This window comes from Pan troglodytes, chromosome 1 (assembly GCF_028858775.2).
Source record: "Pan troglodytes isolate AG18354 chromosome 1, NHGRI_mPanTro3-v2.0_pri, whole genome shotgun sequence".
In the NCBI taxonomy this organism is placed as follows: Eukaryota; Metazoa; Chordata; class Mammalia; order Primates; family Hominidae; genus Pan; species Pan troglodytes.
Window position 1 is genome coordinate 15,864,705 of NC_072398.2, and position 27,361 is coordinate 15,892,065.

Sequence of the window (27,361 nt, forward strand, 5' to 3'; positions counted from 1 at the left end):
TCCATGATGGTAAATCCTTTGCTTATTTTTACTGTCTACTCAGATGGAAAATGCCCCAGTCTCCCTGGAAATCCACAGGTTTGGGTTTAGGAAGCATTGGCAATGGCTGGGTGCCAGACGTTGGCAGGTTACTGTGGCAGGTGATGAGGCTAAAAAGATAGAAGAGTTTAATTATTAAAATTCTAAAATATTAGATTATCCTGTCGTAGGCCAGAATTTGCTAACGTGTGGATCCTGTACTTCCAATAACAGGAGGGACAATTTTAGATATTATGAGGATAGGACATACAGTAACATTCTGAGTTACCTAAAGAGAAATGTATTGCCTTTTCAGTTTTCTTTGTCTCTCAGATCAAACTATTTATTGGCTGTGTGACCTTGAGCAAGTTTCTTTATTTCTCTCTGACTCAGTTTTCTCATCTATAAAATGGGAATATAATAAATAGTACCTACTTTATAGGGTTTTTAGGAAGACTAAATGAGTTAATAGTTTTACAGTGGGTCTTCTGCATCCACAGAATCAACCAACAGCTGGTCAAAAATGTTTTTTAAAAACCCAAAAAATAACAATACAAATAATACAAATAAAATACAGCATAACAACTATTTATAGAGCATTTACATTATATTAGGTATTATAAGTAATCTAGCTATTTAAAGTATGGGCATACTTTGGAGATACTGCAAGCATGGTTCCAGATCACTGCAATAAAGCAAGTGACATGAATTTTTTGATTTCCCAGTGCATATATATACAAGTTATGTTTCCAGTATACTGTAGTGTATAAAGTGTGCAATAGCATTGTGTCTAAAGAATGTTTATACCTTAATTTTAAGTACTTTATAGGTAAAATGTGCTAATGATCATCTGAACCTTCAGCAAGTCATAATCTTTCAGCTGGCAGAGGTCTTGCCTCTATGTTGATAGCTGCTGACTGATCAAGGCAGTGGTTGCTAAAAGTTGGAGTGGCTATGGCAAATTCTTAAGGCAACTATGAAGTTTGTCACATGGATTGACTTTACCTTTCACGAAAGACTTCTCTGTAGCATGGGAAGCTGTTTGATACCATTTTAACAACAATAGAACTACTTTCAAAATTGGAGTGATCCTTCTCAAACCCTGCTGCTATTTTACCAACCGAGTTTGTGATATTCAAAATTCTTTTTGTCGTTTCAAAATGTTCATAGCATCTCCTCTGGGAGTAGATTCCATCCCAAGAAACTACTTTTTTTGCCTCTCCATAAGAAGCAACTCCACTCCTCATCTGTTCAGGTTTGATCATGAGATTGTAGCAATTCAGTCACATTCTCAGTCTCCACTTCTCGGCTCACTGCAAGCTCCGTCTCCCGGGTTCACGGCATTCTCCTGCCTCAGCCTCCCGAGTAGCTGGGACTACAGGTGCCCACCACCACGCCCAGCTAATTTTTTTTGGTTTTTTTTTTTTTGTATTTTTAGTAGAGACAGGGTTTCACTGTGTTAGCCAGGATGGTCTCGATCTCCTGACCTCGTGATCCGCCCCCCTCGGCCTCCCAAAGTGCTGGGATTACAGGTGTGAGCCATCGTGCCTGGCCTCAGTCTCCACGTCTAATTCCAGTTCTCTTGCTATTTTCACCACATCTGCAGTTCCTTTCTCCACTGAAGTCATGAACTTCTCAGTCATTCACGAGGGTTAGAATCAACTTCTTCCAAACTCCTGTTAATGTTGATATTTTGATCTCCTCCCATGAATTATGAGTGTTTTTAATGGCATCTAGAATGGTGAATCCTATTTACCTTGCCCATATCTCATAGCAGAGGAATTGCTATCTTTGGCACCTATGGCCTTACAAAATGTATTTCTTAAATAATAAGACTTAAAAGTCAAAGTGACTTTGTAATCCATGGGTTACTGAACGGGTGTTGTGTTAGCAGGCACGGAAACAACATTTATCTCCTCGTGCATCTCTAGCAGAGCTCTTGGGTGACCAGATACATTGTCAAATGAGTAGTAATATTTTGAAAAGAATCATTTTTTTCTGGGCAATAGCTCTTAACAGTGGGCTTAAAATATTCAATAAACTGGCCAGGCGTGGTGGCTCACACCTGTAATCCCAGCACTTTGGGAGGCCGAGGTGGGCAGATCACCTGAGGTCAGGAGTTTGAGACCAGCCTGGCCAACAATCTCTATTAAAAATACAAAAATTGGCCAGGTGTGGTGATGCACACCTGTAATCCCAGCTACTCTGTAGGCTGAGTCAGGAGAATCACTTGAACCCGGGAGGTGGAGGTTGCAGTGAGCCGAGATCATGCCAGTGCACTCCAGCATGGGCAACAGAGCAAGACTCTGTCTCAAAAAAAAAAAAAAAAAATTTTCAGCAAACCATCCTGTAAACAGATGTGCTGTCATCCAGGCTTTGTTGTGCCATTGATATGGCACAAGCAGAGTAGATTTAGCTTAATTCTTAAGGGCCCTAGGATTTTCAGAATAGTAAATGAGCATTGGTTTAAACTTAGTTACTGGCTGCATTAGTCCTTAACAAGAGAGTCAGCCTGTCCTTTAAAGCCGGGTCTGGACTTCTCTCTAGTTATGAAAGTCCTAGATGGCATCTTCTTCCAATAGAAGACTGTTTTGTCTACATTGAAAATCTATTGTTTAGTGTATCCACCTTCATCAATTATCTTAGCTAGATGTTCTGGATAACTAGTTGTAGCTTCTACATTAGCACTTGCTGCTTCACCGTGCACTTTTATGTTGAGAAGACAAATCCTTAAACCTCATAAACCAACCTCTACTAGCTTTCTAACTTTCTCACCTCTCTCAGCCTTTCTAGAATTGAAGAGAATTAAGGCCTTGCTTTGGATTAGGCTTTGGCTTAAGGGAATGTTGTAGCTAGCTTGATCTTCTATCCAGACTGCTAAAATTTTCTTCATATCAGCAATAAGCTTGTTTGTCTTTCTTATCATTCATGTGTTTATTGGAGTAGCACTTTTAATTTCCTTCAAGAACTTTTGCATTCATAACTTGGGTAACTGGTGCAAGAGGCTTAGCTTTCAGCCTATCTTGGCTTTTCATGTGCCTTCCTCACTAAGCTTAATCATTTCTAGCTTTTGCTTTAAAGTGAGATAGGTATGACTTTTCCTTTCACTTGAACACTTAGAGGTCATTGTAGAGTTATTAATTGGCCTAATTTCAATATTGTCCTGTCTCAGAATAGGGAGGCCTGAGGAGAAGGGAAAGGGACAGGGAATAGCCAGTCAGTGGAGCCAGCCATTTATCACATTTATTAAGTCCACTGTCTGATATAGGTGTGGTTTGTGGTGCTCCAAAACAATGACAATTAGTAACATCAAAGATCACTGATCACAGATCACCATAACACATATCATAGTAATGAAATAGTTTGAAATATTGTGATAATTGCCAAATGTGATACACAGACACAAAGTGAGCAAATGCTGTTGGAAAAGATGGCGCCAAGAGACTTGCTCTTGGAGTGTTGCCACACACCTTCAATTTGTAAAAAATGCAGTATCTGCAAACCACGATAATTTGAAGCATGCCTGTATACAGGAGGATGTGCATAGGTTATATGAAAATACTATACCAGTTTACATATGGGACTTGAGCATCTGACGATTTTAGAGTTTGGGGGATTTTAGTATGATAGTACACAAAAAAGCATTAACACTTTCCCCAGTGGGGTATGAGGCAGCACCCTATAATCAAACACATTAATATTTCTGTCCTAAAATGTAAGAATATTCTCAGCAAGTGGGATAAATCAACACCACAAACAGCCTTATGTCATTTCAAGTCAAGTTTTGATGCCAAATGAGTTCTGGTGCCACCTTCCAAAAACAGGTTTTTATTTTCAGAGCTTCTTGGGTTTTAGAATTGTGGATGTTTATGGGAAGTGTTCAAGATACTTCTTCCCAGGCTTTGAGCTTGGGCAACTAGGTGGATATTAATGATATGAAATGACCTGGAATATTGTTTTAGAGAAAAGGTAATTTATTGGTGTGTTGCTCTGAGGCAACTGATTATAAAGATGGAATGGGAGAGAACCAGGAACTCAGAAAGACGAAGAAGGGTAGAGGAAATCGTATTTTGGAAGAAGTGTCCTAAGCAGCATGTCAGGTACTGAAGCAAACTTCGCTCTTGGGTCATGCAGAGATCGAGGGTGGGGAAGTGCTGGGGCAGGGTGGGGATGCCTTTGACTTAGAACGTCCATCTGAAACTATATCCGTTTCATTCATGCTGGCTGACTCTTTGTGCTCTGCCCTTCTGCTGCCTGCCAAAACAAATCTCATCACGTTCCAGAGGAATCCAGTCTGCAGAATCTTCTAGGTTAGGTAGACTTCACCCCTCTCTTGAGTCGAACGCCTGGTACTAAGCGGAGTGCCAAGTGTCTGTAACCCTCCACACCACAACTCAGATTCCTCCTCCTTGATCGCAGACCAGTGTGATTCTCTGGGACCTGTTCCCCATCTGGTACCTCTGAGCAGGAAACTGTCCCAGATGAGAGTCTGTCTTGTGCTTGATTATCCTAAAATGTATCATTTGTTGCTTCGGTGCTATTTTTAACCCCCCAAATCTGGCATTTGGAGAAAAGCATTGGTGTCGTGCCCTACTCATAGGCATGTACTGTAACCACTTCTGCTCTTTTGAGCCCAGCACAATCCACCAAGGACATCTATCGCAACACAAGAACAGAGAGCTAAGACAGAAATCGGGTGGCAAATGTATATTTAAACAGATGGTGGCAAGAATGAGAAAAGGAAAGAGTTTAAAAGAATTAGACAAAGAGGACAAAAAGTTAGTGTCCAGGAAAGAAGGAATGGCTGTATGGGGTTGCTCTCTTTATATATGTATTTGGATTCTCCGATGCTGGTCTTGAAAGAAGAATCAACCCTTAAGAACCACCTTCTGTTTGGGAATCTTTAACTAATTACTGCTTCGCTTATTATCTTAGCTCGGCAGTTCTCAGTGTGATCCGAGGCCCCTGAGAGACCCCTGAGATCTTTTCAGGGGGTCTACAAGGTCAAAACTGTTTTCCTAATTCTAGGAAAATGTTATTTGCTTTTATTCACTCTGTTGACATTTGCACTGATGATGCAAAAAGCAAGGATGAGTTGCACAAACCAAGGTAGTGGCTTCAAACTGTAGTATTCTTCAGTGTCACGCACATGCAGTATAAGAAAAATGCCAGGTTCACTTTAAAATGTCCCTGACAAAGCAGTAAAAAATACCGATTTTATTTACTCTCAAATCCTCAGTACAGGTGATTAATATTCTATATGACAAAATGAGAAATGCATATAAAGCATTTCTGCACACCCAAGTATGATGACATTTTAAAGAAAAAGCACTTGACCGGGTGTGGTGGCTCATGCCTATAATCCCAGCACTTTGGGAGGCCAAGGTGGGCGGATCACTTGAGGTCAAGAGTTCCAGACCAGCCTGGCCAAAATGGTGAAACCCCATCTCTACTAAAAATACAAAAATTAGGCAGGCATGGTGGCTCCCGCCTGTAATCCCAGCTACTTGGGAGGCTGAGGCAGCAGAGTCACTTGAGCCTGGGAGGCAGAGGTTGCAGTGGGCCGAGATCACGTCACTGCACTCCAGCCTGGGTGACAGAGCAAGATGCTGTCTCAAAAAAATAAAAATAAAAAGAAAGAAAGAAAAAGCACTTGGGTAATTCTTTGAGTTGTACATTGATCTCACCTGCTTTTTTAATGGAACACCATTTTTACTTGAAAGAATGATTGATAGACAAATTATAATTATTCAGACTTGGATATTAAGAAGACATTTCACCTATAGTTCCAGCTACTCGGGAGGCTGAGGCAGGAGAATGGCGGGAACCCCGGAGGCGGAGCTTGCAGTGAGCAGAGATCGCGCCACTGCATCCAGCCTGGCGACAGAGCGAGACTCCATCTCAAAAAAAAAAAAAACAAAAAGAAGACATTTTCTTGAAAGTGAACAAAGTGAATCTCTTATTCCGTGGAAAACCACTGGCAGTATTTGTTACCAGTGTTAAAATTTGAGCTTCCAAGCAACAACCAGGATTTTAGAAAGCTTTTAGCTGCTAATATGAGCTCAACAACTTTTCAAATACTTAAAAGACTTTCCTGATAAGATTGGTAGTGATATCAATTAATGAGATTTTTGATATTGGGTAATGAGATGTGGCAACATTTGGAAAATCTAAATAGCTCAGAGAACCAATATGTTCCAAACGACCAATGTCATTTTGGTATCTCCAAAGTATGCAAAAAGATCCATTCAAAGTGTATTAAAGAAAAGTTCATTGACAATGGTTTCACATTCCACACTGCAACTAATCTTTAAGCGACTACTACTTTTTTATGGTATCAAAGAATATCCATGGTTACCTGAAAAGGCTGTTAAAGATACATCTGCTTTAGAAAAGATTAGTGGTTATCAAGAGTTAGAGAGGTGGGGAAGGAGAAAGGGAGGAAAGGAACAGGTATAAAAACAGTAGCATGAGAGACCTGTGGGATGGAACTGTACTGTGTCTTGACTGTGATGATGGTTACATAAATCTGCATATGTGATAAAATCACATAGAACTAAATACACACACACACACACACACACACACACGAATGTATGTAGGACTGGTGAAATCTGAATAAAGTCATTGGATTTTATCAATGTTGACTTCTTAGTTGTGATATTGTATGGTAATTATGCATGATTATTGCATAATTATTGCATAATAATTAAGCATAATTCCATTGGAGAAAATCAGGTGAAGGATTTTAGGATTCCTCTGTATTATTTCTTACAATTGCATGTAAATCTACAACTCCATCCAAACAAAAAGTTAAAAAAATGCTTTGCCTTTTGCAAATACATATCTTTATGAGGCTAGAATTTCTCCATATACTTCAGCCAGGACAATATATTGCAACACGTTGAATGCAGAAACATATAAGACAATGTAGCTGTCTTCTATTAACCCAGGCATAAAAGAAATTTATAAACATATGAAACAATACCAGTCAACTTACCTATATGTTTTAGTTTGGGGAAAATGAATTATTTCTAAAAATGTATTTAATGTTACCATGTAATGGAATTATTAATGTTATCTTTAAAATAAAGCTATAAATAAATATTTTAGATGTTTCTGTTTTAATTTCCAATACAGGAGTGATTGATAGTTATGAAGCACATACACAAAAACTCTTTGAGGTTTTTAATAATTTTTAAGCACATTAAGAGATCCTGAGATCAAAAAAATTTGAGAATTGTCCACAAAGGGAAATAAACTCTGCCGATAAAGCACTTGTTCAAGTGAGGGCATAAGACCCTTTGTTCAATACCTTGTGATAACACGGGCAGTACAGACAAAGCTGGGTCATTTAAGCAAGATGTTACTAAAGGCAAATGAGACTACGAAATGGAATTCAGCCCTCACATTAACCCAGAACACCTGGCTTTCTCTCTTGGGCTTCCACTTAGACCTGAGGACCATAAGCTCAGAGCGTGATTATGCTTTTCCTCTCTCTTGCACCTGCTTTGACTTCAGTTTCCTGTCTGAAAGGAGCCTCAGTAGCTAATACCAGAAAAGATAATCCCTTTCATAGGAGATCTAATCTACCTGCAGGAGCAGTCATGACCCTAGAGAGGAAGAAGAGGAAAAAGTTGCCACGGGAATTGGTGGTGAAGAAACCTCTGACGTTTACAAATTCAGCTTCAGTAGTTCAAAACAATGGGGGTGTGTGGTTTACAGTGAAAAAATGAGGAATGAGGAAGTGGAGATGGTGGGCATTAATCCAGAGTTGTCCTTGCCATCGAGGGTCTTACAGAGTCAAGATAAACCAGTATAAGGAGATAGCAACCCGAGAGAGGGACAGGCTTTGTGGAATGGATGGAGTTGTGGAGCAGCTGAAAGACGGTGGGTATCAGTGAGGAGGGTTGTGTGAGGTGAACAAATGTCCTGGATTCCTGGTCACAGGACATTCAGTGCTGAAGTCTTGGGATGGCTGGTCACCCTCAGTTTGAGAGAGTCTTGCAGATGAAACGTAAGTGGGGACTTCTGGGTGGGTAGGAGTAGGTAAGTGAAAAGGGATGAGAATGGCTGGGTGCAGTGGCTCACGCCTGTAATCCCAGCACTTTGGGAGGCTGAGGTGGACAGATCATCACTTCAGGTCGGGAGTTTGAGACCAGCCTGGTCAACATGGTGAAACCCCATCTCTACTAAAAATACAAAACTTAGCCAGGCATGATGGCAGACACCTGTAATCTCAGATGCTCAGGAGGATGAAGCAGGAGAATCACTTGAACCTGGGCAGGGGCGGAGGTTGCAGTGAGCTGAGATTGCATTACCGCACTCAAGCCTGAGCAAGAGTGAGACTCTGTCTCAAAAAAAAAGAAAAAAGAAAAAGAAAAAGATGGTGGGGGAGTGATGCAATCATGAGGAGATGGAGGAAGAAACTATTCATAGAGACACAGAACAATGATGATGGGTTCACCAGCCATTGAGGTCACTCAACTAGAGAAAAGGATATTTTCTTGGAAGGAGCTGAGAAAGGAAATAAGAATAGAAAGACCTTAAAAATGGTCTGAGATATCTGGATATGAGGAGAGATGAAAAACTGCAGCGCTTAGAGGGAGGGGTGAGGAAAAATAGTCCCTCAAAAACTGTTTGTGAATTCTTTAAAAAATGGAAAACTTTCTGGGATATAAAATGTTTCCCCCAGCTTTTAGTTATTTTTCCCCAAACCTTTCCATTTCTAGAGGTAAAACACACAATTTTAGAGATTATTAATAGCTCAATAGGATTGCCTATATCAGGCCCCGTGCCAAACTTCTTGAGACAAAAAGCATCTGGATTGGTATCCTGAAACTTTGGAAATGCCGGCTGTCATACTTACCCTGGATTACACTTGGGAGATAGGGCAAGTGTGTATGTGTGTGTGTTTTACCTGGGTGGTATAATTTGGTGTAACCCACCATCAATTGCTGAGCAATACAAGGGAATATAACACTGCGATTAACAGCAAGCATATGCAGGAAGACATGGACTCCAATCTTGGCTTCGCCTTTGTTACTTGAAACCTCGTCTTTATTCCCCTTTGTAAAATGGTGGAATAATAGTATCTGCCCTGTGGTGTTGTTTTGAGGATTCATTGAGCTAATGCATTAAAGCATAGCATTTAACTAGTGCTAATACATATTAGCTGTTATTTTAATATTAGGTATTGTTTATGAAGGACTTATTGAAACAGAAAATTCAATAGAAGGCATATTTATCCCTTCTCCCCCCGCCCCTCATTTAGTATATTTTCCTACACCAAAGATCAATTTCACTGTGCCAAAACAATTTAAACATTTTCCTTAGGATAGTCAGAATTAAAAGTTGGATTAGTAACTTCCAAGACTCTCAAGTATATCACATCTAAAAACATAATGCTTTCTGAGCAAACCAAATTATACATATATGAGATTAATTGTAACTTTTATCTTGTTGTCATCAGTTTTTTTTTTGTTTTGGTTTGGTTTGTTTGTTTGTTTTTGAGACAGAGTCTCGCACTGTTGCCCAGGCTGGAGTGCAGTGGCACGATCTCAGCTCACTGCAACCTTTGCCTCCCAGGTTCAAGCAATTCTCCTGCCTCAGCCTCCAGAGTAGCTGGGATTACAGGCACCCATCATCACGCCCAGCTAATTTTTGTATTTTTAGTACAGACAGGGTTTCACCATGTTGGCCAGGCTGGTTTTGAACTCCTGACCTCAGTTGATTCGCCTGCCTCAGCCTCCCAAAGTGCTGGGATTACAGGTTTGAGCCTTTGCGCCCAGCCCTGTTGTCACCAGTATTCTGACTTACTCATCGTGAACAATGCTGCAATAAATCCAAGTAATAAGTATATTCACTTGGTTTGTAACAGATTGGACAGAATATACAGAAAGATTAGTTTCATCATTTGATACCTATTTTTGTGAACGTCAAGCATTAATTCTAGTTATTTGGAATATAATGGTGAATAAAACAAAGTTGCCTGTTACCATGGAGCTTATATTTTAGCAGGATTAGATGAAAAATAGACAGGATGAATAAGTAAATTATGTAGTATGTTAGATTTGATAATTTCTGTATAAACATTAAAAGGAGTGTAAGAAAAGATGGGTAAGATGAGTCAGGAATGGGGAGGGGGTTGACCTGGTATTCAGTAGGGAGGACAGAGTAGCCTCATTGAGAAGATAAGATTTGAGCAAAGACTTGAGGGACAGGAGGGGTTTGGCAAGCAATTATCTGGAGAAAGTTTAAGTGAACAAATACTACAAGGGAGTGTTTCGACTTTCACATTCTCTGAAGGCCCAGTTCATTACGTCAGTATGACAGCTGAGTAATTATAAATGAAGGAGGTGTTAGTAAAAAATAGCATGAAGTTCTTTTTGAAGGTCTTGTGAGCTTGTAAATTAGCCTTTTTCTCTTGACTCTGCTTCTCTGGTTCATTTTCATGCATTTAAAGATGTGGAGTCTTGAGCTTCAGTTTAGTGACAGGTTAAAACAAACAAACAAGTGAAAAAAAAGTGCAGTTAAACAAGTAAGAATAATGACAACAATGCTGATGGTGGTGATGATACAGTAACAGTAATAAGTTAACATTTATTGGCATCTGTTGTTAGTGTCAAAGCTTTGAATTCAGCCTGTGTTAGGTTACTCTTTATTCTCATAGCTTCAGCTACCTTTCAGCTTTAGACAGAGTAATTGTGATTTTTAGAATTTTTGTAACTTTAATCAGTGGACAGGACTGGAGCCCTGCCTGTTCATGCTTAAAGTTACAGATTATAGCAAGGGCCGCTGAAATGGACAATGAGCTACTTCATTCAATAATGCAACAATGTAAAAACCTGAGTGGTTCCAGAAAGCCCAGATCTTTTGTAAACCCTGGAAGATATCCTTTCTGAAGTAAACTATCAAGCTCATGACCTTGGACCTGAGATAGGAAGGCTGCCATTTACCCTGAGTTGCCGTTTTTGCACATTTGTCTGATGAAAATTGGTTTTATTGTATTTACAATTCATTGGACTCTTTTCAAACATAATGACTAATTCTTCACAACCTGCTAGAAATATTAAACAAAGGACACAGAGGACAAAGATTTTTTTTTTTAAAAAAGGTTAGTCATCCTTCTAAGGTCACAGAGAATAAATCATAGAGAAATTGGTTTATACTTGCTTTGTTTGTTTTTTAAATGCCAAAAGTTGGTCATACTACCTGTTTTTGTGAGTTAACTTTCCTTCCCTGCACAAATTTACTCTGTAGTGCCTTATATCTTATTTGTTCTATGAAAATGATGGTTTTCTGTATATCAGGTCTATTTTTGGGAGATGTAACTCCCTCAAAGTGGACTGCGACATTCATTAAAAGCTGAACTTACACCACTGACCATTTTAGAGACCTTGAGATTTTATTCAATTCTCCAAATTTTTCATCCACATATAAAATTAGACTAATATTAACATACCCCTTTAAGAATACTATATAATGACTACAATGAGAAGTAATGAGATGATAAAATTGAACAGCTCTTTTGAAATTCTCAGAAGAGAAAGACTAAATAAATCCAATCATTTATTTTGTTAATGCATGAAGCATATGTTAATTTAGCACAATCTGTGTAGTTCCGGTTTCTTTCATGAAATAATCTCTGTTTTTTTCTGCAGTATTTTAAAATATTTTCTGACATTTCTAAAGCACTCTTAAATTAACTTATCTGACCTTTTCTTCTCTTATATGTGAATGCGGAACATACCAGCTATGACTGCTCTGTTTGAATCCATTCCCGTTGCTGCTTTATCTAACCTCATGGTTATCACTTATTCTCTGTAAGAATTTTCAGTGCCCAAAGACATAGAATCTGCATTACGATGTGGCCTTCCTGAATGTATGGATGTTGTTGTTACCCTATAGGGTCGTCTTTGTTATCCTGAAGGCACTGGTGAATGTGAAGTACTTTGAAAACTATAATGTGCCATATTAATGTGAAGTATTATTTGTGGTTGCTACTTAATCACAGGGTCATTTGAAGTCTTCCTAATCTTTTACAATGCCATTTGATAAAGGTGAGGGTTCAATGAGTGAAAGTTTCCAGTAAGTATCCCTTTTAGGGGTATTTCCTTACCTGAAAATTATCTTGGACAAACTGGTTTTCTGTAATAACGTAAGAATATGTTTTTTTAAAAAATAAAAGCCCCCAGCCTAATGCAAAGATTTCAAATTAAACATCTTGAAAAAATATTGACAAATTATGGTTTTGAGCCACAGCTTCCATTTATACAGAATATTGATTCTCCTTCATATTAACATTGGTACTGAAAACTTTATTTTTCCTACTTAGATGGATTCTAACCCTACTTTTGAACGCAAAGTTAATATTCTCTTAGCTGTTAATTATTCTCTTGATCAGTTGCCTCCATATTTTTAAATGTTTTCCACGTAGAAGTAACCTAGAAAAACTTGTATGTGTGTTCTCTTAGTTATTTTTATATACATATCTTTAAATAAAATGAAATAAAATATACATTTTGAAAAGGTCATATACACAAAAGGATAATTTGAAAAGTTAAAATTCTCCCCCACACTGTTTACTCCCCAGCCATCCATTTTCTTGCTTAAGAATTTAATTTGTATCTTTCCAGAAATAGATGTACACAATACATCCAGAGATAGATGTATGCATCTCTCTCTCTCTCTCTCTCTCTCTCTCTAAATATATGTGTATCATATAAATTTAAAGGCAGGACATTAAAAGCTGCCTCATTGTCTTTAACTTTTCTGTAGTACTCACTGTCTGCTGCATAATCGTTTCTTTAATGACTGCCTTTGATGGAAATTTAGGCTACTTTCAATTTTCTGTTATCACATACAGCCCTGCAGCAAATATCTTCATAATTTGCCATTTGCACAAGTGCCTGCATACAAGTAGGTTAAATTCCTGCGAATGGGATTCCCGAGTCAAAGGGCACATGCATTTGTAATTTTGACAGAGGTGGCTAAATGGGCCTCCACAGGAGCTGGGACACTTTACACTCCCACCAGCACCTTTCTCAACACAGCAACAACTTGTCTTTTCCCAGTCTGATAGTGGCAGCTGGTCTCCCATAGTTGTAAAGTGCGTTGCTTATTGTAAGTGAGACTGCACATTTTTTCCTATGTTTGGGTCATTTAATTACCCTTACTGTGAACTACCTGTTATTTCTTTGTCCATTTTTGGTTGGTCTTTTCTTAGTGATGTTTAGGAGGTCTGTGTATACTAACTTATATGTCTTGGTCATGAGGTTCACATATTTTTCCTGATTTGTCTAGATTTTTTCTTTTTCTTTCTTTCCTCTTTCTTTCTTCATTCCCTCCCCACTTTCTCTTTTTCTGTCTGTCTTGCTTGTTTTCTTGCTTTTACTTCTACATAGTTGAATCTGTTGTTGAATCTGTTCCTTTATTGTTTCTAAGTTGTAGTACAAATAGTCTTTCCCATTTACTGAAAATTATTTTCCATAGGTTTTCTTCTATTCCATACCACTTCCTGGCTCTCTGCTCCATCTCACTGACAAGTCTGTCTACCTATCCCCCCATGCCACAATATTATAGTGTCTGCTAGGACTAATCTTGGCTAATATTTTTTTCTAGAATTTTCCTGGCAATTCTTCTTTGCTTATTTATTCATACTGAATACAAACTACACTCATGCATGTGAGCAGTTCACAGATCAAGGAGCGGAGCATTGCCAGAAGCCCAGAAACTCCCTGTGCTTCCTTCTAATTGCTGGCCTGTCATAGCAAATTAAGTTTGCCTGTTTTCTAATTTCATATAAACAGAATCATATACTCCTTTGAGCTTATTGAGATCAACATTTTATTTCTAAGATCCATCCGTGTTGTGATGTGTAATTTTAGTTTCTTCCTTTAGGTTTTCAAAATTGAGATAATGTTAGAGTTATAAGTCAGTTTAGCAAGAGTTAGTATGACACTGAATCTTCTGGGTACACAGTGTCTATGCCTTTCCATTTGCTTAGCCTTTTTTGTTTCTTTCGGTTACATTTTAAGGCTTTCTTCATATGAATTTTTTTTCTAATCCATTGACCGATGGCCCAGAACAATATAAATAATAGTCTTACTAATGGACATCCAAAATTTCCCTATTTTACTAGGCATCCTTTACATATTGACCATCCTTGTACTCTGGGGATGAACTCTCTTTGGAGTTTTATGTGTTGCTACATTTGTTTCTAATACCTAATTTGGATTTTTACATCATCATTCATAATTGTGATTGAGTGTAGTTATGGATTTTTATTGAATTTTTGGAATGTTTTATGCTACCTTCATACAGATAATTTGGAAGGGTTTTTCCTCTTGTTTAGTGTTCTGAAATAGCTTAAGTTACATTGGAATTACCTACTTCATATTTCATAAAAGTTGATGTAAAAATCTGCCGTGAAATAACTTCAGCCTGGTGCTTCTTGAAATTATACTTTTGTAATAATATTCTCTATTTCTTTTACAGATCATTTTTCTCTTATTTCAATAAATAACGACTTTTAGTATCTTCTGGGGTATGATTTGACAATGTATATTTTTCTAGATAATTATCCAATTATATCTAGATTCTACATTTATTTGAATACTCAAAAGCAAAGTATTCTCTTATGATGTTTATATTTCTTCTTGTTCTGTTTGTTTTCTCCTTTTCATTTCCTTTGTGCCTATTTGTCCTTTGCCCTTTGTTTCTGCTTAAGTTGGCTATTAATTTATCTGTTTTATTGTTTCCTATGCCCACCCCCACCAGCTTTGTAATTATTATTATTATTGTTATTTTGAGACACAGTTTTGCTCTGTAGCCCAGGCTGGAGTGCAGTGGTGCGGTCTTGGCTCACTGCAACCTCTGCCTCCCGGGTTCAAGCAAATCTCCCTGCCTCAGCCTCTCAAGTAGCTGGGACTATAGGCGCCCGCCACCACACCTGGCTAATTTTTGTACATTTAGTAGAGACTGGGTTTCACCATCTTGCCTAGGCTGGTCTGGAACTCCTGACCTCAGGCCTCAGGTGATCTGCCCGCCTCAGCCTCCCAAAGTGCTGGGATTACAGGCGTGAGCCACTACACCCAGCTATAATTATTTTTAAGTTCTATTTGTTTTTGTATTTTCTACTGCAATTATAGTTATCAATACACTCCATCTGCCTTCCCTGGGTTTTTTGTTATTATTTTTCTTAATTCTTGATTTCAATGTCTAATATGTTTATTTTTATTGTTTCTTGTATTAATTAGGATAGGCTAAGCTGCAGTAACAAATGGATCCCCCAAATTTTGGTGACTTAATGCAGTAAAAATTCATTTATTTCTATTGTAATTTATTTCCATGAAAGAAGCGGATATTTGTGTGTATTACTCAGTTTTTCCATACTGAAGTTATTCAAGGCTTTGGTGTTCTGCTTTGAAACTTTAATTCTTTCTTCTTATTATAATTTGCAAAATGGAGCCAAGAACTGGCAACACATATAAACAAACATTTCTCCCTGCTCTGGAGCCATGGGCTTGGTAGTTGTTGGTAGGTCCTCCAAATTCCCGAAGGTGAGTTTTGCAAAGTCTTTGATCACCTCATAACTTGGGTCTCCATCTTTCCAGGCAGGCTGCCATGCCTCCTTGTTCCTTAGTTGTTCAACAACTGCTCAGGCAATGTTGGCTCTTTTAGGTTTTATTATATTAGTACACTATTTCCAGGTAATAGCTTCTGGGTTAGTTATGGTAGGTAATACTCTGGTAACAAAGAAATCCCTACAATTTAGTTGCTTAACACAATAAAAAAATGTTATCTTGCTTATTAGAACACTTGGGCAGGAACTCAGTTCAGCCATGTGGATATTCTCCTCATAGTCAGAGACCCAGGCTGAGCATAACTTGCGGCTTCCTGCTATGGTTTGGATATGTGTTTTGGCTTCACCAAGTCTCATTTTGAAAGTTGATCCCAATGTCAGAGGTATTTGGGACATAAGGGCAGATCCCTGGTGAACAGCCTGGTACACTCCTTGTGGTAATGAGAGAGCTGATTCTTAGAAAGAGCTGGGGATCTCCCTCCTCTCTCTTTTGCCTTCTCTCCTGCCATGTGACCTGCACACACCAGCTCCCCTTTGCCTTCCACTATGAGTGGAAGCAGCCTGAGGCCCTCACCAGAAGCAAATACTGACACCATGCTTCTTGTTCAGCCTGCAGAATCGTGAGCCAAATAAACCTCTTTTCTTTATAAATGACCCAGCCTCAGATATTCCTTTACAGCAATACACAGGGACAGAGACACCTCACAGCAACTTTACTGTCATGAGCACCCAGCCAGCAGAAGGACCTGGAAGAACATCCAGGAAGCTGAATGTGCTGGGCCTGACAGGATACACACATCTCTCCTACTACTGTTCCAGAACTCAGTTGCATAGCCGCAACTCCCCAAAAGATGTTCTGGGAAATGTGGTCCGCATTATTCTTCAAGAAGGGGACAGTGGTTTCTGGTAGACAACCAGTGGTCTCCTCTACATATTTTTGATAGCATAATTATTTGGGTCTGTATATTTTCCTTTGAGCACTAGTATTTTTTCCCTTTTTGGATCCTATTGGTACTGATATACTATCAGTTTTCCATAAGATACATTAGATATTTCATTATTTTGATCTTTACTTATTTTTTGAACCAACAGGTTTTGAGCAAAAATTTTTAAAAATTCTAGATGATAGATATTGGTTTATTTCCTAGTTGGCTATTAGCCTCTAATTTTATTAAACTATGATCAGAAAATACTATTTATATTGTTTTTCCTCTTGTGAGTTCATTGAGATTTTCTTTTATGAATATAGACTCAGATTCTGTGAGTGCTCTGAGAATGTTTGAAATGATGGTACATTGTATATAAGTGGAGTTCATAGTTGACATACACATATCAATTATGTTATTTAGGAATTATTAATAACTTTATTATTTATTTGATGTGTAATGGGCAGAAAAAGGAGAATTGAATCCTTCTTTTGGTTGTTTCTTATTTATTCCAAAAATTTTTATTATTTTTATTTCTTTTTTAATTTTGAGATGGAGTCTCACTCTGTCGCCTAGGCTGGAGTACAGTGGTGCAAAATCAGCTCACTGCAACAACCGCCTCCCAGACCCAAGCAATTCTCACACCTCAGCCTCCTGAGTAGCTGGGACTACAGGCACACACCACCATGCCTGTCTAATTTCTGTATTTTTAGTAGAAACAGGGTTTCATCATGTTGGCCAGGCTGGTCTTGAATTCCTGACCTCAGGGGATCCGCCCTCCTCAGCCTCCCAAAGTGCCAGGATTACAGGCATGAGCCACTGTGCCTGGCTAAATTAAGTTTTGTATATATTTTTTAATTTATTATTATTATTATTATTATTATTATTATTTTGAGGGGGTCTCACTCTGTTGCCCAGGCTGGAGTATAGTGGCATGATCTTGGCTCACTGCATCCTCCACCTCCTGGGTTGAAGGGATTCTCCTGCCTCAGCCTCCAGAGTAGCTGAGATTACAGGAGGCCGCCACCACGCCCAGCTGATTTTTGTATTTTAGTAGAAGTGGGGTTTCATCATGTTGATCAGGCTGGTCTTGAACTCCTGACCTCAAATGATCCACCCACCTTGGCCTCCCAAAGCCATGGGATTATAGGCATGAGCCACCGCGCCCGGCCATATTCCAAATATTTTAACTGATAAATGTTGGTGCTCTTTTCTTTTGATCATGGACATTCATAACTTCAAACTTTGTATTGTGAATTTCTTTTCTTATGAAGATTATCTCATTTAATAATTTTATTTCATTAATTTTATTTAATAACAAGATTTTGAGCTTCCCTTATCACACACCCACCCAACATTTTTTCCTGTTTGTCTGAGGAACTTTTGCCTCTTTTTATTACTTTCAATTTTTCTGAGACACTCTTTCATAGGTGTATCTCCTATAAATAACCAATGCTTGGATTTTCTCTAAGACTCATTTGTATTCTTTTTGTCCTTGAATAAGTAAGTTAAAGCCATTTACACTTATAGATATTACCAACATATTTTGTGTCATTTTATATCACATTTTGTGCTTCATTTGTTTCTTTTACTTTAAAAAATATCTTTCACTATGTAGTTTGTGTTTTTTTATTATTTTGTTTTATGCAGCTTCTGAAAATTTGGAAGGATTATAGTTTTTGGCTTTAGAGTTATCTTTTTAAATTTAACATGTTAATTTAATCTTTTTAGATGTTCTCTGTTGATTTCTTACTATAAACAGGGTTAAAAATAGTTTAGTTTCACTTCTTTATCTTCTCTACCACCCAGCTTTATCTGATAAGTTTATGTTTCTTAAGATTTACTCTTATACCACTAAATATCTTTATACATCTATTATTTGGTGTGTCAGAATTAAATATTTTGGGGCTTCTTACCTTTTCTCTTCTCCTATTTCTTTTTCTTTCTTTCTTTCTTTCTTTCTTTTTTTTTTTTAAACAGAGTCTTGCTCTGTCGCCCAGGCTGGAGTGCAGTGGCACGATCTCGGCTCACTGCAACCTCCGCCTCCTGGGTTCAAGCAATTCTCCTGACTCAGCCTTCCAAGTAGCTGGGATTGCAGGCATCCACCACCACGCCTGGCTAATTTTTTTGTATTTTTAGAAGAGACGGGGTTTTGTCATGTTGGCCAGGCTGGTTTCAAACTCCTGACCTCAAATGATCTGCCCGTCTCGGCCTCCCAAAGTGCTGGGATTACAGGCTTGAGCCACTACGCCCAGCTTCTTCTCCTATGTCTTTTGATAACTTTAGTTAGTTATATCATTTCTTCATGTATGGATTTGGTATCATTTGTGTTTTGTTCTATAATCATAAGCCATAACTTTGTTTTCGTCTTTATACTATATGGACTCAATTCTCACATCTGGTTTTTTGTCAGCTTCTGAATTCATTACTTGGTTAACAGAAGTTCATCCTTTGGTGACCTGTTCCAAGAAGACTCACGTGAATGTTGTCTTCTGAGTTCTTACATGTTATGTGGCCTTCATGCTTAAGTGACTGTTTTGCTTGGAGGCAATGCAGTGGTTCAGATGCAGCTCTGGAGCGTGGGCTCTGAACTCATTCTGCTGAGGTTTGAAACTGGCCACAATCCCTTAGCACACAGACAATTTACTTAACCTCTCTCTGCTTGTTTTCTTGCTTGTAAAACGGGAATGATTATAGCACCTTCCTCAAAAAGTGGTTTTGTGGACTCAAAGAGTGAATAGATGTGGAATGCTAATAATAGTACCAGACACAGAGAGATTATTCAATGGAAGCTACCACTATCTCTTACAAAATTTTTAGATCCACCATAATAACAGTGCCTTAGTCTTTTTGTGTTGCTGTAAAGGAATACCTGAGGCTGGGTAATTTATAAAGAAAAGTGGTTTATTTGGCTCACAGTTCCGCTGGCTGTACAAGGGGCATGGAGCTAGCATCAGCTTCTGGGGAGGGCTTCAGGCTGCTTCCACTCATGACAGAAAGCAAACGGGAGCTGGTGTGTCACATGGCGAGAGAGAGCAAGAGAGAGAGGAGGGAGGTGCCGGGTTATTTTCAACAATCAATTCTCCCAGGAACTAAAAGTGAGAACTCACTCTCTCTGAGAATGGCACCAAGCCATTCATGAGGGATCTGCCTTCAGGACCTAAAGACCTCCCACCACGCCCACCTCCACCGTTGGGAATCAGATTTCAACATGAGATTTGGAAGGCACAAATATCCAAAGTATATCAAGTAGCAAATATGTACATTTATCTTTCACAGAGGATTTTGTAACCATAATTTCATCAGCTTCTCACATTATATAATTCTGAAGAAAATTCTGAGGTCAAGTTAACAACTTTCCTTTTATATGTAATTTTATTTCTTTATCTATTTTTTTATTGGATTACCCAACAGATTCTTTATCTTCAAATTTTGATAACTTTACCATAATATATATCTTTTTAAAAATCACTATTTTATTTTAAGGTAGAGTACTTGTAGAGAAAAATGCATGAAACATATATACACAGCTTAATAAATTTTTATAAAACAAATACTCTTGTAATCATGAGCCAGGTAAACATACAGAATGTTTTCATATTCCAGAAGCCCTCTGAGTGTCCTTCCTAATCACAACATTCTCAGAATAAATTGCCTCTTCAGAATTGGTAAACACACCAAGGGAAAATCAAATCTCAAAATCTAAAATGAATAATTCTTCACAATCATGTGAAGGTGGTCAGATACCTTCAAGCACATATTTTGGTTTATTTGTTTTTTTGAATACAGCTTTACTGACGTATAATTCACATGCCATACAATTCAGCCATTTAATCCCAACCCAATAAAAATATTTGTCCTCTTTTGAGCCTTTTCAGACTTGCTTAAAGATGTGCCCTGCTTTCCCCAGATAGATTGATTAAGTAATAAGCTTTTTCAGAACCTTGTGTTGTTTGTGTGATGTCACTAGTGTTGACATCCAAACCAAATTTTAGATGGGGCTTCATGCTACCAGTACAGGATATCTACATGTTGTTGCCCAAGATTTCTCTTTCCTTGTTAATCTTCTGCCTAGTTGTTTGATCCATTATTGAAAGTCAGGATATTAAAGTCTCTAACTATTGTTGTTGAATTATTAACTTATCCCTTTAATTCTGTCAGCTTTTGTTATTTACGTTTTGAGGTTCTGTTGTTGGGTGCATATAGGTTTACAACTATTTTATCTTCTTAATGAACTGACCCTTTAATCATTATAAAATGCTTTTCTTTTTCTTAGTAAAAACTGTTGTATCAAAGTCTATTTTGTCTGATATTAGTACAAATAAATAATAATAGCTGCCCACAAAACACTCTAACTCTCTTGGTTTGCTTCTTCTACCCTTTTACTTTTCACCTGTTTATATCCTTGAATCTAAAGTGTGTCTTTTCTAGCATTTGATCATACCATTTGATCATGTTTTTAAATTCATCCTGGCAAACTTTGCCTTTTGATTTTAGTGTTTAACCCGTTTTCATTTAGTGTAATTGCTGATAAGGTGAATTTACATCTGCCATTTGGATACTTGTTTTTATATGTCATGTGTGTTTTTGTTTTTCTCTTCCTCCATTACTGCCTCCTCTATTGTTAAGTGGATATTTTCTAGTTCATTCTTGTGTTTCCTTTACTGTATTTTAAAATTTAGTTTCTAGGCTGGGCATAATGGCTCATGCCTGTAATCCCAGTACTTTGTGAGGCCAAGATTGGTGGATGGTTTGAGCCCAGGGGATTGAAACCAGTCTGGGCAACCTAGTGAGATCCTGTCTCTACAAAAAATATAAAAATTGTAAAAATTAGCTGGGTGTGGGAGCACACACCTGTAGTCTCAGCTACTTGGGAGGTTGAGTGGGGGAGGATCACTATAGCCTGGGAGGTTGAGGCTGCATGAGCCATAATTGCACCACTTCACTCCAGCCTGGGTGATGGAGTGAGACCCTGTCACAAAAGAATAAATAAAAGAAAAATAAAATGAAATTTAATATTTTAGTGATTGCCCTAGAGATTACAATTAGCATCTTAAAACAATCTAATTCAGATTAATATTAGCTTCATTTCAATATTATATAAAAACTAACAATATAACTCCATTTTATCTCATTTCCTTTGTGCTTTTTTTATACAAATTGTATCTTTATACATTATAAGTCCTTCAACATAGTTTTGTAATTCTTGCTTTACGATTTGTCTTTTAAAACAAATATGAGAATAAAGGAGCTATATACAAAATATTTTTATACCATAAAGAAACTCGTTCTACTACACAGAAGTCAGTTGCCCTAGAACCTTTCTTCATGTTATTATTATCATTGTTTTTGTCATTTTGGGGATGGGGAATGATATATCCATTTAATGTTTAGGTAAGTTAAAGTCCTCTTTTGTTTCTGAAGAAGTTCTTCAATTATAACAAATAATATTCCTTATATTCCATTATTTCTATTCTGTTATTCAGGAACACTAATTTGTGTAGAAGATTAAGGAAAAATAACCTAAAAATAAATGATAATAGTCACATGCAAAACACACATACAATATACACTGACCATACAAGATATGAAGGTGATCTTCACAAAATGTAATTAGGTGAAAAGCAGACCTGTCATCTGGGGGAACAAGCTTTCTGCAATGTTGAATTTGCCCTGTTAAAATCCTTCCTTGCTTTGCAATACCAATAACGTATTTTATTTTACTACATTCTAAGCAGTGTTCTGGTGCCACCTAGTGCTACAAATGAGTAAAAGCCACTGTGCTTTTTCTTTTTCTCCCTTTCTCCTCTGCCCATCCTTCCTTCCTTTCCCTCCTTTTATTCATCTCATAATAACTGGCATTTTCTATTTCACATTTCACTGTCTGAATTATAATATGTGCTTAAAAGAGCCAAAAGATGTAATTTATTTTTTATGCTTACTCTTGGGTAGAGTTAAACACATTTGGGAAAATATCAAATTATCTTGGAGTAAAGGTTTAGTATTCTACCTATTAGGCATTTCCTCGTTAACATAGTCTTTTTGTCGTCTGTATTTCCCTTCTTTGTGCTAACTGAATGAGGATTAGCCTACCTTTTCTCTGCCCCCTCCACATTCTTTCAGCTGTGTTCTGTGAGATCCTCATATCATTATAAATAATCTTTGCTTTACCTCTAACTCCTACACAAAATAATACTACCCCATGCTCATGCTCCTCTGTGCCACTTCTTCATATGTGTCCCCCATGTGCTGACACCATCCTGTCCACTGTGTAATTCCACCTCTATTGGAAATGCATCACTTTATATTTCTGACCCCTTTAAAAAAGTTTTAAGAGTTTATGACTTTTAAGCTAGTAAAATTGAATAATAAAAAATAGATCATTCCAAAGAAGCCAAGAGAAAGCAAACAAAAGTGGAAAAAAGACAAACTGAAAATCGTGATATGATTAAATCCAGTACTATTACAACTGCATTAAATGTAACAGACTAAATATTCTAATTAAAGTCAAAGATTATCAGATCAAATAAAAACCATATCCCAACTATATGCTGCTTATAAGAAACAAACATAAAGACAGAACATAAAGACACAGAAAAGTTAAAAGTAAAATGATACAAAAATATATAACCATATAAACACTAACCAGAAGAGCCCTGAGGTGACTGCATTAATATCAGATAGAATAGAATTTAAATTTAAAAAATTCCTGGAGTGGGTGCAGCACACCAACATGGCACACGTATACATATGTTACTAACCTGCACGTTGTACACACGTACCCTAAAACTTAAAGTATAATAAAAAAAATTCCTGGAGATATTCTGCATGATTATAAAAGGTTCATTTCTTCAGAAAGATATAAAAACTTAACATAATGTGTATATAATATGTATATATGGCTTTATAGATATATAAGTATATATATGATTTTTTGAGACAGGGTCCCACTTTTTCGCCCAAGCTGGTGTACAGTGGTGTGAACACGGCTCACTGAAGCCTTAACCTCTCCTGCTCAAAGGATCTTCCTTCCTCAGCCCACCAGGCAGCTGGGACTACAGGCACACGCCACCACACCCAGCAAATTTTTGTATTTTTTTGTAAAGACAGGATTTCTCCATGTTGCCCAGGCTAGTCTCAAACTCCTGAGCTCAAACAATCTGCCTGCCTCGGCCTCCCAAAGTGCTGGGACTATATATGATTTTATAATGATCTTTGATTTCTCACTTAGTTCTGTAGAAAGTACTCTGAACTCTAAATAATTTTAATTATTTGAAATTTATTGAGGCTTGATTTATGTTAAAGAATATGGTCCATTGTGTGTGTGTGTGTGCATTTGTATTTGACAAATCTTAAAAAGAATGACACCTTTGTCATTAACTGATAGAAAGGCAGACAAAAAGTCTGTAAGGATGAAAAATATTTGAGCAAATGATTAGCAGATTTAACTAGGGGACATTTACAGAATACTGCACTTTTAGAATGCAGAAAAATCATTCTTTTTAAGCTGACACACACATTTACAAAACTAATCATATTCTTTGCCATAAATCAAGTCTGACAGTTATTAAGAGTATGTTCTCTGGAATTAAATGAGGATATAGATTATTAGGAAGTGCTCATATATGTCTATACATACTTAGAAGCAATATACTTCGAAATAATCTATAGGTCAAAGGAATCCTAATGGAAATTAGAAAATATTCTGAACTGAATGTAGTAAAATATATTGAAATTTTGAGGATGCAACTAATGTCATACTTAGAGGAAAATGTATAGATTTAACTGTATATATATTATATGATGGAAGGAGAAGCAAAAAAAATGCAGGTGAAGCATACATCTCAAGGAGATAGAAAAAGTAAAACAAATAAGGCTGAGACACAGTACAAGAGAAACATAAAGAACATAAATTGACAAAATTAAAAAAAATCATTTGATAAAGAAGATGAAAAAGCTGAAATTTTTTCTTTGAGAAGACTAAATAAAATGAGAAATTCCTAATGAATAATCATGAAAGAATGAGATGGCACAAATAACTGATTTTAAGAATGAAAAGGCACAGACCACTGTGCATAAAAATGCACAGACATTTTTATTAAATCACAAGAGGATAGTATGACAAACTTTATACCAATAAAGTAGAATACTTAGATCAAATGAACAAATTCCTAGAAAAAAATATATTTACCAAAAAGATAAAAGAAGTAAAAAAATCAATTAGATCTAAAATTATTAAAGATATTACATTCAAAATTTATCTCAATGCTTCATCTGATTTGGTTATTCTCTAGGCCTGCTGTTTTGTGAACTGTTGTCCTGGAGATTGTTTTTTAATTTTCTTTCTCTCTTTTCAATTGCTTGTTCTTGGCTGGGCGCAGTGGTTCACTATAATCCCAACACTTTGGGAGGCCAAGGCAGGGGCATTACCCGAGGTCAGGAGTTTGAGACCAGCCTGGCCAACATGGAAACCTCATCTCTACCAGAAAAAAATATATAAAAATTAGCCGGGGGTGGTGGTGCATGCCTGTAATCCCAGCTACTCAGGAGGCTGAGGCATGAGAATCACTTGAACCCAGGAGACAGAGATTGCAGTGAGCTGAGATTGCACCACTGCATTCTGGCTTGGGCGGCAGAGCAAGACTCTGGAAAAAAAAAAAAAAAAAAAGCTTGTTCCCTTGGTCCTGTGACTTTATCTTTCTTAGTATATTCTTTCCTTTTAATGAAGCATATTTTCCAGTAGCTCTGAGAAAGGGTGTACAAGAGTGTAGCAGCTATTTGTGGTGCCCTCCATCACACAGATTAGGGCTACCCTCAAATATATAATTGATTTTTGGATGTTAAGCCAACCTTGAATTCCTGGGATGAATTCTACTTGGTCATAGTATGTAATCCTTTTTATATGTTGCTGGACTCAGATTGCTAATACGTTTTTAAGGATTTTTGCTTTTGTTAAGGCAGGATAATACATGGTCAAGTTTTCGTTTCCTGTCATGTCTTTATCTGCTTTGGTATCAGGGAAATACTTGCCTTATATGGTGAGTTGGCAAGCATTTTCCCTTTATTTTCAGAAAGCATTTGCATATGATAGTCACAGCTCTGTTAATCGTCAACATTCTCTTTTACTTTCCAATTGCTTCTCTGTAATACTGGCCTGCTATTTTACTCAATGAATTCTTCCCTCAAATCTCTTGAAGAATATCTATTATAATTTTAAAGGACATTTCTTGTTTTCTTTATGTTTTCTATTTTAGTGGGAGCCATTCTTTTAGAGTACTTAGCTTTGAACTTTTAGTTATTTCAACATTTTTCAATTTTTGATATGTTGCTTGTATAATGTTTATAAATAAGAGTCTAGATATATGAGGATTAGCAGCTAGTATTACCTCTGTGAGACATTTTATAAATCTCTATTTCACTTCTCTAGCAGGTATGACTTCTCCTACTTGCTTATACTCAGAGCCCTCTAGGGGGTTACAAAAGAGCCTTTCATCCACAATAAAGTTAGTGAGCAAGAATGGCTTGCAGTCCAGCTGTTCATGGGGGCCCATGGACTAAAAGCAAACTGGCAGACGAGGGCTTTCTCTTGAGCTACATGGTGCAAGATCACCTCTTCACTAGTCTCAGTGGGCAGGGCACACCAAGACAGAGGCTGGGGTGGATACTTTAGTCAGCTACTCCTTGTCCAGGGCTCTAGACTGCTTCACATGCTCATGAGGGTCTGCTCTTTGGCATAGCCATATCTCAATCCTCTGCTAGTACGATCATAAGGAGATCTGTGTTTACTTGGAGTTGTAATTGACAGGGGGATGTACTGAAGGAGACCTTGGGAAATCAAGCACATTAGGGGATTGTACTGCTCTGCAAAGCTACCTTACTCTACCCCAACCCCACTGTTTATGTTGTGGTGTCTTGAACACAGCTGAGTCATTGCCCTTCTCTCCCCAGGCAGAATGCCCACCCTAGGGGCTGCTAGAGTAAACACACTTTGCTTAGCAAGCAACTCCTATCAAGGGAAGCCTGGATATGTCTCTGAACACGAAGCAGTACTGTTCTAGTTCCCATATCATTTCAACATTTCCATCCCAATTATTCTCAATTGCATAATATTTCAACTTTTACATTGTTTCTCTCATCCCTAGCTAATTCAATCATGGCTAACACTGGGTGCCAGAAAATGATGTGCAAAAATTCTACATAGAACACTTTGAAACGTTATTGAGCAATCTTAATAAAGGAAGGATGTATCTTGTTCATTATGGAAAGGCTCAATATTGAAAAGATGTCAGTTCTCTCAAAATTTATTGGTAAAGTCAATACAATCCCACTCCAAATCCCACCAGATTATGTGCATGTGTGTAGATATGTTGACATGCTGAGGGAATAGCATCAGCCAAGGTGTAGACTCATGAAGAAACATGCAGTATGCAAAGAAGTACAAGCACTTTGGGTTTTCAGAGATGAGTTCAGAGATGAGTTTAAAGGGATTAGGTGAGGGCAGGGCTGTAGAGGGCACTTGGACTGTTGTTGTTGTTTTCTGAATGTGATGGAAAGAATCTAAGAAGGAATAATCAGGTTGGATTTTTATTTTATATAGAGCACTCTGGCCTCCCTTTCACATGCTGTGATCTGTATTATAGGTAACTACATTTTCCAGGCTTCCCTGTACTATAACTTCCAGGTGGGTTTAGCCAATGGAAGAGACAGGTAACTGATTGGAAAAGAGAAGAAACCAGAGTATTCATGTTTGCTCCTCCCTTCTGCATATTCCCAACTCAACCCCATTCCCTTTCTGTCTTACCACCTGTGGCCGCTGCAGGTCCTCAAGGCT

General features: G+C 37.6%; 1 protein-coding gene across 2 annotated transcripts in view; it reads left to right on the forward strand.

The window, feature by feature from the left end:
- The window catches only part of PCNX2 (pecanex 2), a 343,243-nt gene that overhangs the window by 649 nt on the left and 315,233 nt on the right, over positions 1-27,361 (forward strand). The window lies entirely within an intron of this gene.